The following is an 18,611-nucleotide window of genomic DNA, read 5'->3' as shown; positions in this document are numbered from 1 at the left end:
TCCTTTGCTCTTGTTTCCTACAAGGTTCTTTTCAGCCAATTAATTAATAATAGTAGTAGTAGTAGTAGTAGTAGTAGTAGTAGTAGTAGTAGTAGTAGTAGTAGTAGTAGTAATAACAACAAATTTAAGCATCTCTTGCTATGAGCCAGTCTCCAAGAGCTTCATGGACTCATTTAATCCTTCTGACAATTCTGTGAAGTTGGTAATGTCATTTGATCCCTTCTCATGGATGAAGAAAGGAGATACAGAATAATTAAGTAACTTGCTCTCACAGCTGAAGGTGGCATATTTACTAGTCTGAAATGAAATGCATAGATGATACAACTGTTACATAGATAATTGAAAATACATATAAGCTCCTAATAATAAACCAGGCGGTTTAGAGTTTATGCTCTTAACTATCATGCTCTGCTGCCCCTCACGAGTTATTCTGCTTTAACAGTATTTTTGAAATGATGATGGTAACAAATTGCTATAGAATTTTAATGTCACTGCATACATGCAAATGAATGATCTTACAGATTTAAAGTTTATAATGTGCTAGAAATGATCTATTTTATAAATATAAAAATGATGAAAATTATGATGAAATGCTTTAGATGTGAAGTTAAAAGTCTGTGAGGGAAATACATTTGATTTTCAAATTCCCTTAGTGCAAAAAAGTTTGAGACCACTGCCTAAACGCAGTAGTGATTCTTTTCACTTTTGTATCCTTAGCTTGGAGAACGTGTTATTTGTCTGATGAATGGATGAAAGATGGGACAAAGTATGAATAAATGGATGAATGAATAACTGATGGAATGATGGCCAAAGAGACAAGATTCGCCTAACCTTGCTCACCGAGAGTGGGAGAGCTGTTATATAGTGGAAATAGATCTGTGTCCAGTCCCACTGGGCTAACAGGTCGTGGAGAAGACAGGGATGTGAGTGGAGGCATGAGAAACATGAATTTGGGCTTGCTGTCATGACTTCCCAATGACGCTCCAAGAGAACATGCCCAGGAAGCCACTGCCTCTTTACAGGGAGACAGACCTGAAAGGAAGACGTGCAGTGGACCTAAGGCCACTGCTGCAGCCAAGCCCACATGTCTTGCAGCCTGAAGCAGAGCTGCCAGGTTGGACTCAGCCTTGGTTAACCCAAGTGCAAACTCCTTGCAGAACAGTGATCAAGAGAATAAAAATGATTGCTGCTGTAAACCACTGGATTTGGGAGGGACTCGTAATGCAGCTGTATTAGTGTATGCTGACTAGGGTACAACTGCCGATTCACCTAGTACAGTTCATGTTACATTAAAAGGATTCTTTTTTAAAATCTGTCTTTCTATCTAGAGTGGGAGGTACATAAAACAAGAGCCATATCTTATTGACAATTAGATCTTTGGTCTCTGGCACAGTACTGGACACAGAATAGATGTTCAATACATGTTTAAAGATAGAATGAATGTATATCCAGAGAAAACTCTAATTCAAAAAGATACATGCACCTTAATGCTCATAGCAGCACAATTTACAATAGCCAAGACATGGAAGCAACCTAACTGTCCATCGACAGATGACTGGGTAAAGAAGTTACGGAATGTATATGCAATAGAATACTATTCAGCCATAAAAAAGAATAAAATAATGCCATTTGCAGTAACATGAATAGATCTAGAGATTATCATACTAAGTGAAGTAAGCCAGACAGAGAAAGACAAATATCACATGATACCAATTATATGTGGAATCTAAAATATGACACAAATGAACTTATTTACAAAACAGAAACAGACTCACAGACAGAAAACAAACTTATGGTTACCAGCGGGGCAGGGGGTAGGAGAGGGATAAATTAGGAGTTTGGGATTAGCAGATACAAACTACTATATGTAAAATAGATAAGCAATAAGGTCCTACTGTATAGTTCAGGGAACTATATTCAAAAGCTTATAATAACCTATAATGAAAAAGAATATATACACATACACATATATATATTGTTTTTTCAAGAATGACAAGAAGTGTAGAGTTTGTTGCTAAGTCTTTGAAAATAACCAAATAAGTTTTGTAAGTGTTCATAATATCCAGCAGGTGCTTAAATTAATTTTTTCTGCACCAATGTTACTACGTGGGTACACAGTATACTGAACAATTATGTAGTTCATATGCCTTTTAAGTATCTCAGCGTTGGAGGATGCTGCAAGTAAGGCTAAATAAACACAGAAAAGTATCTTAGTGAAATTTATAATTGTGTTAATTTACTATGGCATGAAATAAAAGGAGAATGCTATTCTGTTTATAGTTGCACCCATATACTACGACCCTACTAAGCTCCTGATTCACTTAACTACATTCAGCTTCCTACCACGAGGCATAATAGGCATCTCCAAGATAACAAGGTCAGAAACTCTAGACACAGCCCTCAAACCTGTACCTCTCATCATAGTTCCCATCTTAGTCAACAGTATCATCCTTCTGTTTGTTCAAACCAAAAGCTAGAGTCACCCTTGATTCCTCTCCATTAGACCACCCACATCCAATTTATCAGCTATGCCTTCAAAATGTATACCAAACCGACCCACCTTCCTATACTCCATTGCCGCCCCAAAGCCAGCCAGCATCCTTTCTAACTAGGCACCCTACTTCACTCTTGCTCTATTTTCCATACAATACCCAGAATGATCGCCCTAAACATATATCAAACCCTGTCACTTCCCTTCTTAAAACTCTGCAATGAGTTCTATGTGCTCCTAATGCACATACAACAAAACTCCACAACCCTTACCAGGGCTTTTGAAACCCAAGCTGAGCTGGTTCCTGATACCTCATTTTTTTTTTTTACATTTTTTTATTGAGTTATAGTCATTTTACAATGTGTCAAATTCCAGTGTAGAGCACAATTTTTCAGTTATACATGAAGATACATATATTCATTGTCACATTTTTTTTTCCCGCTGTGAGCCAGCACAAGATCTTGTATACATTTCCCTGTGCTAAAAAATATGGAACGCTTCATGAATTTGCGTGTCACCCTTGCACAGGGGCCATGCTAATCTTCTCTGTATCATTTCAATTTTAGTACATGTGCTGCTGAAGCGAGCACCCCTGCTACATTTTTAGCTTCTGCTCTTATTACTCTCCACAGGGACCTTTGCCTGTCTCTGGGAAAATGCCAAGCCCAGGGCCTCTCTCTTCCCGTTCACTCTGCACCAGAGGTAGTGCCCCGAGATGTCTGCACGGACGGGTCTTTTTGTATTGCTGAGGCCTCAGCTCAACTTCTGTCTCTTCCTGGTGAGGCCACCCCAGATCCTTCCGTTGTGATACAGCCCCCCAGTCACTTTCCCTCACATCCCCTGTCACTTCTCCCTGTGGGAAATTGCTTTGTTTCGTGCTGTGCTTACATGTATGTTATGTTTTTTCTCTTCTAGGAGAGGATCTCTGCGAGAGGAGGGTCTTTACCCTCACAGACACTGCTCTGTCTCACGGGTGTGAACAGTGTCTGGCAATACAGACAAACGTTAAGCATTTATCGAAGGAATGAATCAGATTTAGTGTGAGATGAGCACATACTGTCCAAGGTTCATGGAAACATCCTAGTTAAATTATATAAAGGCCTTTAAAATATCCTTCCTAAAAGTGTATTAAACACCAAGATCAGCCAGCAGGAATATAAAATAGGGCCAGTTCTAATGACTGGTCGGCACAGGCATGGATTACGTAGTTTGCATGTCACCGGTGCTAAATACACTCTGCAGAGTGAATAAATGAAACTTTAAAGCTATAGACATTCCAAAAGCCCTTTTAAGCTAATGGTTTCAAACTTTTCACTTACAACTAAAGCTAACTGCAAGCAGAAAGATGGCTTTGAATTTCCCCTCTCCTGTGGCACACCCACTGCTTAGTAAGTACTGAGTGTGTAACACGTAAGAAGGGAATAATTGAGCGAATAAATGCACAAATAAGTGAATGAACCAGCCAAAGGTTCAATTACGAAAGTGGAGAGGCAAGAACGTAGGTTAATCCAAGTTGCATAAACAACTCTTAAAAAGTCAACAACTCATACGAACTTTGATAGCAAACCAGACTAGCGTGCCTGTAAGTGACAGCTAGAATTGGGGTTCTAAGGAACCGCTGTAAGAGGAAAAGGTCAAGAAGCTAAGGTGAATGATATGGCAAAGCACGTACAGGAAAGAAGCGGAATTTTTATTAGTCATCACCACTCGAAAAAGAAGTGAGACTATATAGGACATTGTTTTAAATACCAAGAAAATGTTCCCGTAGCCAAATGAATCGGTTTAAAAAATAAAACAACAACAAAAACCCTTAAGCTTTCTGACATGCAATGCTCTGGTAAAATGAATCAACCAACCAAGAAACATAAATAAACAAACAATGTATGCCATTTAAAAATAGACTTTTCCTGCTCTCTCATAGCCTGGAAGGATAAAACGGAGGGAGGGAGAGAGAGGAGGAGGAAAGGGAAGGGGAGGGGGAGTACTTTGGGGGGAAAGGAGGAGGGCAGAGGGGGGATTGGGAGGAAGGGAGTATGGGAGAGAGGGAGGGCAGAAGGAAGTATGAATGAATTCCCAGGCAATAGAAGCCACTCGGTCATACATTGTTCAGAACCATCAATATGGTGCTTAAATAGATCCTAAGAATTCCCACAATTACCTGTAAGGACTTCATAATCCACACTATTTTTCCTTCATCACTTGAAAGCATCTGGCTGTATAAAAATAATAACATCTTGCAGCTAGAAGAGACTTTCCAGTCTAAATCTTTCTATCTACATTACATCTTCAGGGAAAATACTAATTCTGATCCTTGGCAAATTTTTGAAACACCTATAATATTCAGATCGCACATTTAGGATTGCAAATTTGTAAATTATTTTTAAGTTTTACTTTTTAAACTCTCATATACTTCTTCCACACATAGCTATTGATTGAATATAGTAATTAATTTTACAAGGTGGAAAAAAATAGGAAAAGTCTTTAGATACTGAAAAGAAGAATCTCAGATATCCAAATACTTTAAAGCCCAATATATTTGGAACCTCAGAATGACTGCCTGACATTTCATTTTGCTAGAAGTCTAAACAACCACAATAAATTTACAAATGCAGACATGCCACAGTTAAATTTCATTTCACGCTCAGTAAGCAAACATTATCAAACTGAAAGCACAGTCCTCCACTGTCTTTTTAACTCAAAATCTTGTAGCCAATGGATGGTCGACCTTGAAGTATTTCACAGATGGATGAATTGGCTTAGTTTATTCACCAATTTGCAGACTAGCAAACCTAGGCTGTATGTATTACTGTTTAGGCAGGTGGCTCTATGTTTTATTTAATAAACAACACAAATAATTAGTGATTAGACAGAATCAAATTAGAGACCCAATTAAGAATTATTCAAGGGAGAAGCCTTCTAAAAATAATGAGTATATTTTCCTGCATTCAAATTTCTTTAGAAGCTTGATTCCGCTTTCATTTGTTAATGGCAAATTTCTTTTCTGCATCAGTTTCAATGCATCAGTTTCAATGAAAGCAAGAAAATATCTTCATTGAAGAAATCATCAGATTATACAAGGGTTTGGAAATTAAATGAGGATTGAGTGCTATAGCGTGCTGGGTAACCACTGTATTTATCAGTATTTATCTTCATTTTTAGATTATACATAAAGAGAAAGCTTTCTTTATTTAAACATACTTGGCTTTATAATACTGCTCCTTCATTTGTCATCTGCATTTATCACTCAGTAAATGCAATAAAGATACAACATTAAAACACATAGGAAAAAACCCTACTTGTAACGTACTTTATAATTTTGATGCCAAATTCCCACTTAGTATGTGAGAACCTTCTGTTGCATTTTTATTTATTAAGTTTTAAAACTGTCACATAATAACTTCCAATTACAAATTATTGAAAAGGCAAATTATTGATGCAGATTTTACATCAGGGATAAAATTTCTTTGACTAATTAAACATTAAAACTGACAGATGTGAACTAAAGAAATTTTCTTTAAAGTTGCAATACACTCTACTCCCCAGGACAGAAGCTTTATCCTGTAAAACCCAAGATGTTAGTTTTATCATGATTTGCATCTAATCCTAGTGGGTACTGCAAGTCAGTTATCCATATCCATATTGACTTTTCTTTCATATCTCTGGTGCACCACTGAGTAAACTTCTTTCCATAAGCAGTAGGTTATTCAAACTCTCAAGAAGTGATGTAGCTATTTTAGTGACACAGTTAAAATTGAACTGTTCAAAGCCCACCTGTGGACAAGGATATCTAAGTATGCACTCTTCTGTAATGCATTATTAAAGAAATAAAATTCAATTATTTTTGTGTAGTAATGACTGTCAAAGTTTAACTGGCAGAAAATATTCATTAACGCTATCACAGCTGCTCTTTGCACAAACTTGTAATCATCAGCTTACTTAACTGTAAGTTCAAGGGCAAACCTGTCCTTTTCACTGCTGTGGACTGAATGTCTAAGCATATATTACTCCCTTTATTCATTGGTTCTTTCAACAAAGAATTCATTGAATGCTTACTATGTGACTAGTGGCACTGAGTACTACTGATACCTTAAAATCACTGGAGTGCTTGTAACTTTTTGAATTAAGGTTCCCTCTGGATATATGCCCAGGAGTGGGATTGCTGGATCATAGGGTAAGTCTATTTTTAGTCTTTTGAGGAATCTCCATACTGTTTTCCATAATGGCTGCACCAAACTACATTCCCACTAACAGTGTAGAAGGGTTCCCTTTTCTCCACAGCCTCTCCAGCATTTATTGTTTGTGGACTTTTGAATGATGGCCATTCTGACTGGTGTGAGGTTATACCTCATTGTAGTTTTGATTTAAAAAATAATAAAATAGTGCCATTTGAAGCAACATGGATGGGCCTGGAGATCATTATTCTAAGTGAAATATGCCAGAAAGAAAAAGAAAAATATCATATAATATCACTTATATGTGGAATCTAAAAAAAAGAACACAAAGGAACTTACTTATAAAACAGAAAGAGACTCACAGATATAGAAAACAAACTTATGGTTACCAGTGGGGAGGGGGTAGGAAGGGGTAAATTGGGAGTTCGAGATTTGTGGATACTAACTAGTATATATAAAATAGATAAACAACAAGTTTATACTTTATAGCACAGGGAACTATATTCAATATCTTGTAGTAACTTATGATGAAAAAGAATATGAAAATGAATATATATATGTTCATGTATGACTGAAGCACTGTGCTGTACACCAGAAATTGACACATTGTAAACTGACTATACTTCAATAAAAATAATGTTAACAAAATTAAAAATAAAGGCAGATTATCAGAGTAGATTTAAAAAAAATTAAAAATTAAATAAAAAACAGACAACGACCACATCTTAATGAAGCTTAAATAGGGGGAAGGGGTGACAAGTTTGCAGAAAAAGTAAATAAAGAAAAGTGGTAAAAAGGATCTACAGATCAATATTTATATCCTCTATTTATATATATAGATATATATAGTAAGTGCTCCAAACACATTTGTTTTAAGAATGAAGCAATTAGGGGAGGATATAGCTCAGTGGTAGAGTGTGCGCTTAGCATGTACCAAGTCCTGACTTCAATCCCCAGTACCTCCATAAATAAATAAAAACCTAATTACCTCTCCCCAAAAATTTTTTTAAAAAGAATGAAGCAATTACTATTTAATTCAATGAAAAGTCTAATCTTATTATAAGGCATCACGTCAGTGATTCTCAGGGGAAGGGATTCATAAGTGGGAGAGAGTCAGAATCATCTGGGGGGTAGTTTTTTCTGATTCACAATGACCCTTCAAAACCCAGGTCAAGGAGTCCTTCCTCCAGGAAGGCTTATCTTTTTTGTGTGATTTTGTTTGTTTGTTTGTTTTTAATTGAGGGGGAGGGAATTAGGTTTATTTATTTATTTATTTAAACTGGGGATTGAACCCAAGACCTCATGCATGCTAAGCATGTGCTCTACCACTGAGCTGTACCCTCCCCAGCTCAGGAAGGTTTATCTTATGTGCACCCTCCCCCCATCTCTTCCAAGGGGTCCTGTGCTTACCTACTAGTTAGGACACTGGTTCAGGTGCTTTAGCAAATCAGTAAGAGTGCTTAAACACGATGAGGGGTTTCTTTCTTTATCATATTAGGATCTGAGCTGGCAGATGGTGGGCTGGGGTTGGGAGAGAGTAGGTGGGGCTGCTATAGGAAGTCATCCAGGGATCTGGGTTCCTTCTATCTGAAATGTTAGAGCTTGACGCGCTATCCTTACAGCTGTGAGTGTGACCCGTCACCACCATGGCCAAGTTCCAGCCCAAAGAAGCAGAAAAGTGGTCAAGTTCCCTTTTGAGAACAAAACCAGTAATTGCACATACTACTTCTGCTCGATGTCATTATTAATGTGGCCACACCTTACTGCAATGGAGCAAGCGAAATGCAGTTTCTCCAGCTGAGTGGTCATGTGCATAGCTGAAACATGGGAGTTTCTATTACCAAAGAATGGGTGAATGAGTACTGGAAGATACCCAGTTTGTCTCCCCTCACTTACTTTATTATAGCATTATTATTCTCTGTTGTACTTTAGACCTTATTTGGTCTTCCCTGAGCTGCTCTCAAAGTCCATTCAGCAAAGACCAGTATCCTGTTCCTCTCCATTACCCTGGTACCTAGCATGGAGCCTGGCCTCTAACGAGCACTCACTCCTGTGTACTGACTCTACTACAGGCTCTCTCAAAATTTCATTTTCTTTTTCAACAACCTAGTCAGCTAGGTAAAGTAAGCCCACTTTATAGGTGCTGATCTTTATAAACATTTCCGTTTAAAGGCTCAATAAATTATGGCTTCAGTGTTTGAAATCAAACTTGTATGACTCTTCAAATCCTTTCTGTTACAACAAACCATGCTGGTAGATTTTAAGTAAACACCAAAACTTGAGGCTATTATTTTAAAATCTGACCTCAAAAACCTTTCATTAGAGATGTCTTAAAATCTTCAGGTGCTTATTGTAATATTAACAGCCTTAGTTTTAATCCTATACCAATGCAAATTTTCTGAATGACAAGAAACAAGAATTCTGATGGTTAAAGACTATGAAGTTCTTATAGAATTTGGAATAAAGAAACTAGATCCTCAGCCACTTGTGCTCATTAAATATCACTATATCATTTGTCTCATGATTAAGCTGGTTACTCTTTATATGCTGTACTAGAGAACTGTGGGGTTTATACTAAATTAAAAACACAACATGTAATCTATCCTGTTAACAGATTTTTATTTAGTTAGTTAGTTGAAACATAGTCAGTTACAATGTATAATTTCTGGTGTATGGCCTAATATCCTAGCCATGTGTGTATACATACATACATATACTCATTTTCATATTCTTTTTCAGTAAAGATTTTAAAATATACAATACAGCATTATTAACTATAGACACAATGATATACAGCAACCTCTATAACTTATTCACCTTACACAACCAAAACCTGTTGGTGGGAACGCCAATAGTGCTGCTGCTATGAAAAACAATATGAAAGATCTTCAAAAGATTCAAAATAAAGCAACCATATGATCCAGCAATCCAACTTCTGGATCTTTATCCAAAAGAATTGAAATCAGAATTTCAAAGAGATATCTGCACTCCCATGTTCATTGCAACATTATTCACAATAGTCAAGATGTGGAAACAACCTAAATGCCCGTGGACGGGTGAATGGAAAAAGAAAATATAGTATATACCTACAATGGAATATTATTCAGCCTGAAAAAGGAATTATATTCTGCAATATCATCACATCTTAACCGATTCAAGGCACTAGATCTTTGAAGCAAGATGTAAATGAAGCAACATTTGCAAAATATTGTTCCTCACAAACACTTCTTCCTCAGAAAACAAATAGGATTTTATTCAAGAGTTTGAGAATCACCAAGTAAAACAAAATGAAGCATGTTTTTCAACTGAAGGACTTCTTAGGGCTTCTAAGTCACTGTGCATCATGACTCTCTGATAGGGAGTAAACTTATTCACCACAGTATATGTTTTTTCCCCATGGAACCTCATCTTAAGTGGGTTCTCAAACTATCTGGTCTCAAGAACCCTTTACCTTCTTAAATATTATTGAGAACGTCAAAGGGCTTGTGTTTACATGAATTACATCTATTGATATTTACCATAAGTAAAATTGAGAATTTGAAAGTATAGTTATTACTAATTTATTTTAAAATAACATGTTAACATAACTAACATATTTTATGAAAAATAACTACATTTCTCAAAACAAAAAAATTTAGTGAGAAGATTGGTACTGTTTTATATTTTACAAATCAAATGCATAGCCGAATGAGAAAGGCTGCATTTTCATGTTGATGCTGCATGTAATCTGTTGTAATATGTTGTCTGATCAAAGCATACAAACAAAATCCAATTCACACGGACATGGAGTTGGAAAAGGAAGGAGAATTTTAATAGCTTTTTCAGATAATTGTGAATATTCTTTGATACTACACCAGAAATCAGCAAGAGGTAGTTTCTTAAAGATTAGTTGCTATGTGGAGCCTGAAATTTTGTCAATGAACTTTCTGTGTTCTCTTACATTAAAATCCATTGGTCTTATCCTTTGAGTGAATCTTTACATATGATTTTTTTAAACTTTTTTTTTTATTGAGTTAGAGTCATTTTAGAATGTTGTGTCAAATTCCAGTGTAGAGCACAATTTTTCAGTTATACATGAACATACATATATTCATTGTCACATTTTTTTTCGCTGTACATAAGATTTTATAGCACCAGCCATTAGTCACTTGGAAAATATTGCTTCAGTGAGTACTGTAGGTCTTCCAAATGTAGATATGTTTCATTATACTATATCAAAACATCACATTAATTATCACCACTCATCTCAGAAAAGGCATTAAGTATTACTGGGAAACTGTCAAGCTCATGATGGTGGAGGTGGATACAAGTGTCCCAAACTTCCAATTTTCACTTGAAAGCCTGAATTTTATCCTTGGCAACAAATGTTATCTGTCGTAAGCCTTGAAGTGACAGGTTCATTTTGTTCATTTTCAAGATACTACGTGCCGAATACACAAGTCTGAATAACCATAGTTTGCCTGTCACTTCTTTCAGTAGAATGTTATTCCATGGGAAAGTGGCTAGTTCAGTTCACAGTTCAAACAATTTGGCAAATGCTTTTCCTCGAGACAGCCATCATACCTTGGTACGCAACAGAAGTGCTTTAAGAGTACTTCCCATTTTGTAGCACAGACTATTAAAACATGTTTATTATTTCATCAAAGACATTCTAAAGTGAAAGCTGCTTTTTATTTTCAATTGCAAGTGTGTAGTGGTGACTAATAAATGACGACTAGTGCACACTGATGCCACTGCCTTGGAGCAAAAGCCCCAAAGGTGTCATCCACCATCGGGTAACAGCAAATAATACGGACTGCGGGGTCCGTGGACTGCATTTTAAGAACCTGCTACACAGAATCACTAAGTGAAACTGATAACAGCCTTGGTTTTCTGTTATTTGCTCCAAGTTCTGACACAGGATTTCCCCAAAATTTTAGTGCAACTTAAAGCTTTAATAATTCCAGAAGTATAAATGCCAACAACTTAGTTGAATGTCTCCTACACATATTGAGTTTAGTACATTTGAAAGAATAAATTTTTATTTTAAAATTTTGTCTGCAACTGTTTCCACATGGATTGGTGGAGGAGGCCCTTTGCTCAGCCACCTCAGTTACTAGATCTGCCTCCATTTGATGGTTTATTTGTTTATTTTTTGGTAGGTAATATCCAAACTGTTGTGTCTGTATCAAAACCTTGTTCTCTGGGTGACTTTTAAGGCTAGGATTATAAATGCAATCCTTTCCATCAGTGAGCTCAGCTGGTGAAAACTTTTTTCAAGGTTTAATTATCAGCTAGAGCAATGCATAGCATAAAGTGGTAGTTATGTTGAGTTGTAATAGAAACATCAATATTTTAAGATGTTAAGTAATCAACCTTTCAAATGTTGTCTTCTGTAAATAATTGCACTATACTATTCTTAGGTTACTGGCCTCACAGAGCAGTTACGGTAAAAATGTATGAATTAAACCATTCACTCAACAGTTAATAAATATTTATTGAATAACTATTACGTACCAGAAATTGAGCTAATAAATATTTACTGAATAACTATTACATACCAGGAATTGAGCTGGACACTACAAAATATTTAATAAAGACATTTTAAAATAACACACATTGCTATATTGAAACTATTCTTTATAATACCAGTATCAGTCATTTCTGAGATTTACATGCTCAAAATGTCAAACTAAACTGACAGCTTTTAATATTCACCATTAAAATTCAACCTAAACCTATTCTAGCATTTATAATAAAATTATGAACTTGGCAGAGAAGCATTAAAATTCAGTAATAACTCTTACTTGACATTGTTTTTAAAATTTATCATCAGATAATGAGTACTGTAGAAATGGTGCTAAGATTTTGCATTTCAGCCAAAATACAGAGTTACAGGTGAATAAAGGTCACTGATGACTGTTTTTTTCTTTATAGATGCCATGAGCACTCAACTCAGAAGCACCACAGCATAAATAATTGTGGTTCTCTCCTGACTTCTTGCTTACTGACATAGGAAATATAAGATATTCTGTAGATTTTGTTTGCAATTTTTAACTTGAGTTCAGAAAAGTTTAAACAAATGTCAGCCTACAGAAATAAAAACACTATCTTTGTCAACACAATTTAGCCAAAGTTTTTTTTAATTTTTGGTGATACTAAGAGAGAAACTGAACCAGTAATTAAAAATCTCTCTAATACACACTCACTCTTCCAGGTTTTAGAAACAAACCACTGAGATTATCAGCAACTGCCCTCTTCTGAAGGAGTCTCGTGAAAGAAGGTAGTCTCTGATAGAAAAGAGGGGGACTGAATATGGGATCTGGACCCCCCATTAGAATGAGGGGGACCTCTGCGCACATTTCATCGAGTAAGAAAAAGAGGAGGTTCTGCCCCAATCAGTTCATGATCTAAGAGGGGCTGTGAGCCTCACATCCTTGTACAACCACATTCATCCCAGGACAAACACCCGGATGATGGGATGACAAGCATTTCTCACCTTGGACCAGCAGAATGGGAGCTAAGTGATGGTGCCATGTCTACCCTGTGTGTGTATGTGCACAGCATCCAAATAAATATGCCTTCTTTTCTTTTCAAATTCTTGTTATTCAGAAAGCATCATGCAGTTGAAACATGTAGCTGGACTAGGAAGAAATGAATTAGACTGACTGTAAGTGCCTTAACAAAAGCCTGGAAGCCACACTGCAACATACAGAGAAGCAGAATTCATGGTAGAGGGTGGATTCATCATTCTGTTTTCTTATTTTCACCTGTGATGCTTTATGGCTAACAAAACCTTACACTTTCTCAGCACACCTATGAAAGTTTCTAAAGGTCACTATGCCATTCCATTTACGAAGCCAAAGCTAGTGATGCAGAATTAGGTCTCTTTACCAAAAAAAAAAAAAAAAAAAAAAAAAACCTGGTTACTAGTCCTAGCAGAGCCTGCTAACTAACAGCATGACCTTGAGTAAATGACTTAACCTCGCTAGACTTGTTTTCTCATCGGTGAAATGAGGGGACTGAACAATATGATGGTTTATTTGTTTGGCAGCTCTAAATCTGATTATATATCCTCAGACATGTAAACATCTAGAATATTAAAATTTCCTAGGAAATTAAGAGAGTGTTGCAAAGAATATTTTTCTTTTTTCTTTTTTTTTTTACAATTATGTGTTATTTGGTACATGTTGGTTATGGCTGGTCCTCAAGCTGCTAGCTTTACATTTGTTGCAGGAGATTAAACTTCCTTGAGGACGGTGATCTCTAGATTTCTCTGTGGTTAATTACCCAATAATGTCTAATAAAGTGCTTTGCACATTAACATTTTCATGATAAAAATGATCAATGATCATTTAAAGCTTCTCTTGCTAAAGTATTGGGTTATGAGAAAATTATACCTTCATTAAGATTCATCTTTATCCTTCATCAGCGTTTAGTACATACTCTGGCATCTAACAACCACACGTATCAATGTGTCAATCTCTCCAGCAGACAAATTAACATTTTGTGCTTTGACCAAAAACATTAGCGACAGTTAATGGAGGCAACACTGGAAATCAAGTATTTACTCAGTAAACACCACCTGCGATACTTGGGAATTATTTCTGTACACAATGCTTTCTAAACCTGAGACTCCTGGCACTCGCTTAGAGTAACCATGGCATGTCAGACTCATGGGAACAGTCTGAAAGAATTTCAGGGAGACAGCACAAGACTCCCTCCCTTCCAAGCCCCAAACACCAACACACGTCCAGGCACTTTTATTGCCACTCATGGACTAAATTCCTTATCCACTGGACCATAAGTAGAAATGAAAATGCAACACCATCCCCAACTCTAAGACAGCCTAATAATTTCCAAGTGTACCCAGATCTAATTATGCTCACAGCTCTGTCCCTTCCAGGAGAGTACATAGAAACGGGCTCCAGCTGTTCCAAGGACCTAACGTTTCATTCTTTGTACAAGCCTGACAAGTTTTCAAATGTTAATAGCCTTAGCAATGATTTCCATAATGTAACCATGGCAGAGGTGCCTGGAGTCTGCCAGGATTTTAAAAAGGTGGGTGGGGGGACATTCCTAAACACTAAGAGGTTCAAGGATAAGGCATTTTAATTGTCATCAGAAAATCAGACACATGCGTGCGCGTTTGCGCACACACACACACACACACACACACACACAGACAGGTAAGAAGCAAAGAAGCAAGAGTTACTGGTTGAAATGTGCTCTCAGAGAGATTGTTTTGGAGTTCCTTTTTGCCCGACAGAGAAGAAAGATGAATAAACACACAGCACGTGCTGCTGAAGCCCCAGGCCCAGTTGAGGCCTCTCTACCAGGGCTCCCTGGGAGGATGAGGATCAGCCACTCCTTGAAAGGCAGCAGTTACAGCTCACCAAAGGCTTTGATCGGGTCTTTCTGATTTGCCGTAACTCAGCGGGTTTCACAGGGCTTTGGCGTTGCAAGCGGTGAGCCTTGAAGGTCACAAAGTCCAACACCACCTTCTCCGCATCAACTCTGATGCCCTCCGTATCATGGGGACAAGTGGTTGCCCAGTGTCTCTCCTGGTCTGTCCAATGATGAGAAGCTCATCTGAGTCCAATAGCCGTGCTTTGTCTATAGGAAGCATGGGGGGCTCATTGTTCAAGGATAGCTGGTCCCAAGAAAAACCCACTCAAAGTGAATCCACTTAAAACAGAAGTTAAATTTCATAGTATAGAGCAGAAACAAGAAGGCTGGAAAACTGAACTTCCCCACCCCCAAATGAATCCATTATTGGCTTTCATCGTTTTCAAAGGGGTCATTATTTTAAAAATTTTACTGGAAATGCATATGATAGCACAAAATTATATGACAGCAAAATTTAACACCCTTTATATTCCATCCTTTCATATTGGACTTTCACAGCCCAGTCTACAAAAGGTCATTTCTGTAAGTTTTCAAGGGCTTTATTAATTTTCCCAAAGGGCTCACTTGATCTTTTGATACACCCTCTTTTGGAAGTGCCTACATTACCACTATTCTTGTCTATTTTCACCTTCAATTTTTTTAGACCAGTTCTATCTTTAGGTTTGAGCAGCTTGTCCACATCTCTTTTCCCAACTCATGAAACTCTGAAACTTTGGTGAGGTTTTCAATTCATACTGTTCTTCATTGTCAAAAAGAGTAATCAGTAACAGCATATACTTATGGTTCTCTTAAAAAGGAAGAGAGAATGACTGAAAAAATCAGCAAGGCAAAGGTAGATAGTAAACACACGAGAAAGGTTTTCATAAGGACAAATTTTAAAGTAGTCAGTTCCTAAGTGAATTTTTTCATGTCATGACAATTTTTGCTTTGTGATTCATCTAACAGGGGGTTTAAAATAGCGTTATTATTACTATTACCTTCCCAGTATAGCTCTACACACAAGGCATGAGACGTTAACTAGAGAGTCTGCTTATATTAGGGATGAGTCTATATTATTTAGTATAAATGGCATTAGCTGCCTTTTCTCCTGGGAAGGCTTGTTTGATACAGAAATGCCTCCATCCTTATTTTCAGGGATTAGTAAGTAGTGAGAGCTTAGCTTTTGGAGTCAGCTTGGTTGCCATCTTACTCTGCCAATTACTACATTTGAGACTTTAGGTAAGGCACTTACCCTCTTTATCCCACAGTTTCCCCATCTGTAAAATGGGCATAATGGCAGCACCTACTTCACCATCTGCATGTGAGGATTATTGCAAGTAATCAGTACCCACAAAGGTCAGCTGTTACTCTGCTGTTAATGCTAATGTATTAAAGTAAGGGGATCCCTTTGGATGATTAATAGCAGACTTCTTTTTCCTTTTTTAAGGAACAAAACTATATTTTAAAATGTAAAAAAAGAAATCCTGTCTCTGGAATAAAAATTTTGATTAAGAATTAAGGAACAAAACTTTCGACTAATATTCAGAGTCCCTATGATTCCAAAGTACGTATAAAGAATTAGGCAAATTGAAACAAAAAGTTAGCAAAACGTTGTTTTATGTCATTGAATCTAAGTCCTCAGTTCCAGCCCTCCTCAGATGCTACTGGAGTTAGAGATTTAAAGTGTCATCTAGAGAAATCCCTGTACTACACATATTAGATGAAAATAAAGCCACTAAAAAGAAAAAAACAATATTGTATTACATTCTATTATGAAAAAAATAACTTAAAAGTGAGGAAGAAATGATTTTCCTCCAACGCTCAAAATTTGAAATGTCACTGAACTAAATAAAAATTAGGGTGAAGGTGGGAATAATTCTCATGTTCTGAATATATCATCATCTCAATTCCTCTTTTCAAAATATTCACCTGGAATAGTCTGTGTTTGTTGTTCGAAAATGCATAAGAGAGAGTGTGCGTAGAGGGAAATCAGTAAATAAACAACATACATCTTAAATGTATCGAAAAATTTCCAAAACGATTAGCATCTTGTTTACTACCTATGGCCTGCATTTCTCTATCTCTTCTCCTTGAGATAAGCTTTTGAATATAGACAGAAAAATCCAAATTCATTTTATTAACATCTCTTGTTACATGGCAAAACGATGTCACCCAAACAGTGGCTTAGAAAAACACACACTTATTATCTCACAGTTCCTGTGGGTCTGAGTTGAGCAAGGCTTAGCTGGGTCCTCCGCTCACAGTCTCACAGGCTGCAATCAACATGCCAACCTGGCTGAGTTCTCATCTGAAACTCAACTAGGGAAGGGTCTGCTTCCAAGCTTGCTCAGGTTATTGGCAGGATTAAGTTCCTTGCAGTTGTAAGACTGAGAGCATCATTGTCTTGCTGGCAGTCAGCTGGTGGCTAATCTCCATTTGTAGAGGTCACGAATAGTTCCTTGCTACATGGGGTTCCTCTATGCGCCTGCTTGCCTCCTCAAAACCAGCAAAGGAGGGAGTAAGAGAGAGAGGGAGACCCCAGCATGATAGATGCTACAATCTTACATAACATAATCACATAATCACACACACCTAAACACATAAATGCTGTCATTTCTGTTCCGTACTATTGATTGGAAGCAAGTCACCATTCACAGTCAAGGGGAGGGATCACACAAGGGCGTGAGTGCCGGCAGGCAGGGGTGTGGAGGCCACATTCAGAGTCTGTCTGCTACACTCATATATTTTAATATTACTAGCAGATTCACTTTTAGTGGAAGAGAAGGATGGCAATACTGATTTTAAAAGCCTAAAAACATCTACATTCCACATTTTCCCTTTTGTCCCCTCAATAATTGAGTTCTGGCTCTTTTGATGTATTATTTTGAAATGATTGAGAAAACTAGCTATACATTTGCCTATGATTCAAATTTTAAAACAGATTCCTTTTCATAAAAACATATCTCATTTGGCCAAGTACAGAGTAAGTGTGCCAGGTTCTAGTTTTCTCGGTGGTTAGAGTTCTGGTTTTCTCAGCACTTGGTCAGCGGCTGGAGGCTACAAGAAGAATTCAAGTATGACACAGGCCTTTCATGTCTCTTGCACTGGGATACCCTTCGGCCTGTTCCAGGAAGCAGACATCACTGTCAAACACTGTGCCTGTCCTGCATCTGGCACTCCTATGCCTCAGGATCTAAGATGGACCAAATATTTATCCCAAGATGACACAACTGACCAGCATCATGATGAGACAGTGATTTCATCTTAGTTCAACATTCATGCAATAACACGCTTTCTAGGGGCTGAAATACAATCAAGACAGTCCTGTGGAATTGTAGATGTTGTGATCACAATTATAGACGATACTGTATGTGATTGTATAAGGTTAAAGAGGCTGCCAAAGGCTCTGCTAAAAAGAACTCTTGACGTTGTGTTCACCCTTCAAAATGTAAGGCCATACCGTCCATTTTCTAACCTACTGATGTGCAGTACTTATGCAATATGATGTGGAGATGACCGGCATTATTAATAATCAACACCTCATATCCCCAAAGCTTTTACATTTTCAAAACACATTCATA

The 18,611-nt window shown here is 37.2% G+C and overlaps 1 protein-coding gene and 1 non-coding gene across 3 annotated transcripts in view; both read right to left on the bottom strand.

Moving 5' to 3' along the window:
• Nucleotides 1-18,611, bottom strand: part of GRIP1 (glutamate receptor interacting protein 1) — a 612,763-nt gene that overhangs the window by 383,231 nt on the left and 210,921 nt on the right. The gene's annotated exons all lie outside the window — the stretch shown is intronic.
• On the bottom strand, nt 2,975-3,081 carry LOC116156606 (U6 spliceosomal RNA). Its single transcript, XR_004140452.1, has one exon. It is a non-coding gene; the product is annotated as a U6 spliceosomal RNA (small nuclear RNA).

This window comes from Camelus dromedarius, chromosome 11 (genome assembly GCF_036321535.1).
Source record: "Camelus dromedarius isolate mCamDro1 chromosome 11, mCamDro1.pat, whole genome shotgun sequence".
Classification (NCBI taxonomy): domain Eukaryota; kingdom Metazoa; phylum Chordata; class Mammalia; order Artiodactyla; family Camelidae; genus Camelus; species Camelus dromedarius.
This window is presented reverse-complemented; position numbering and strand designations above follow the sequence as displayed.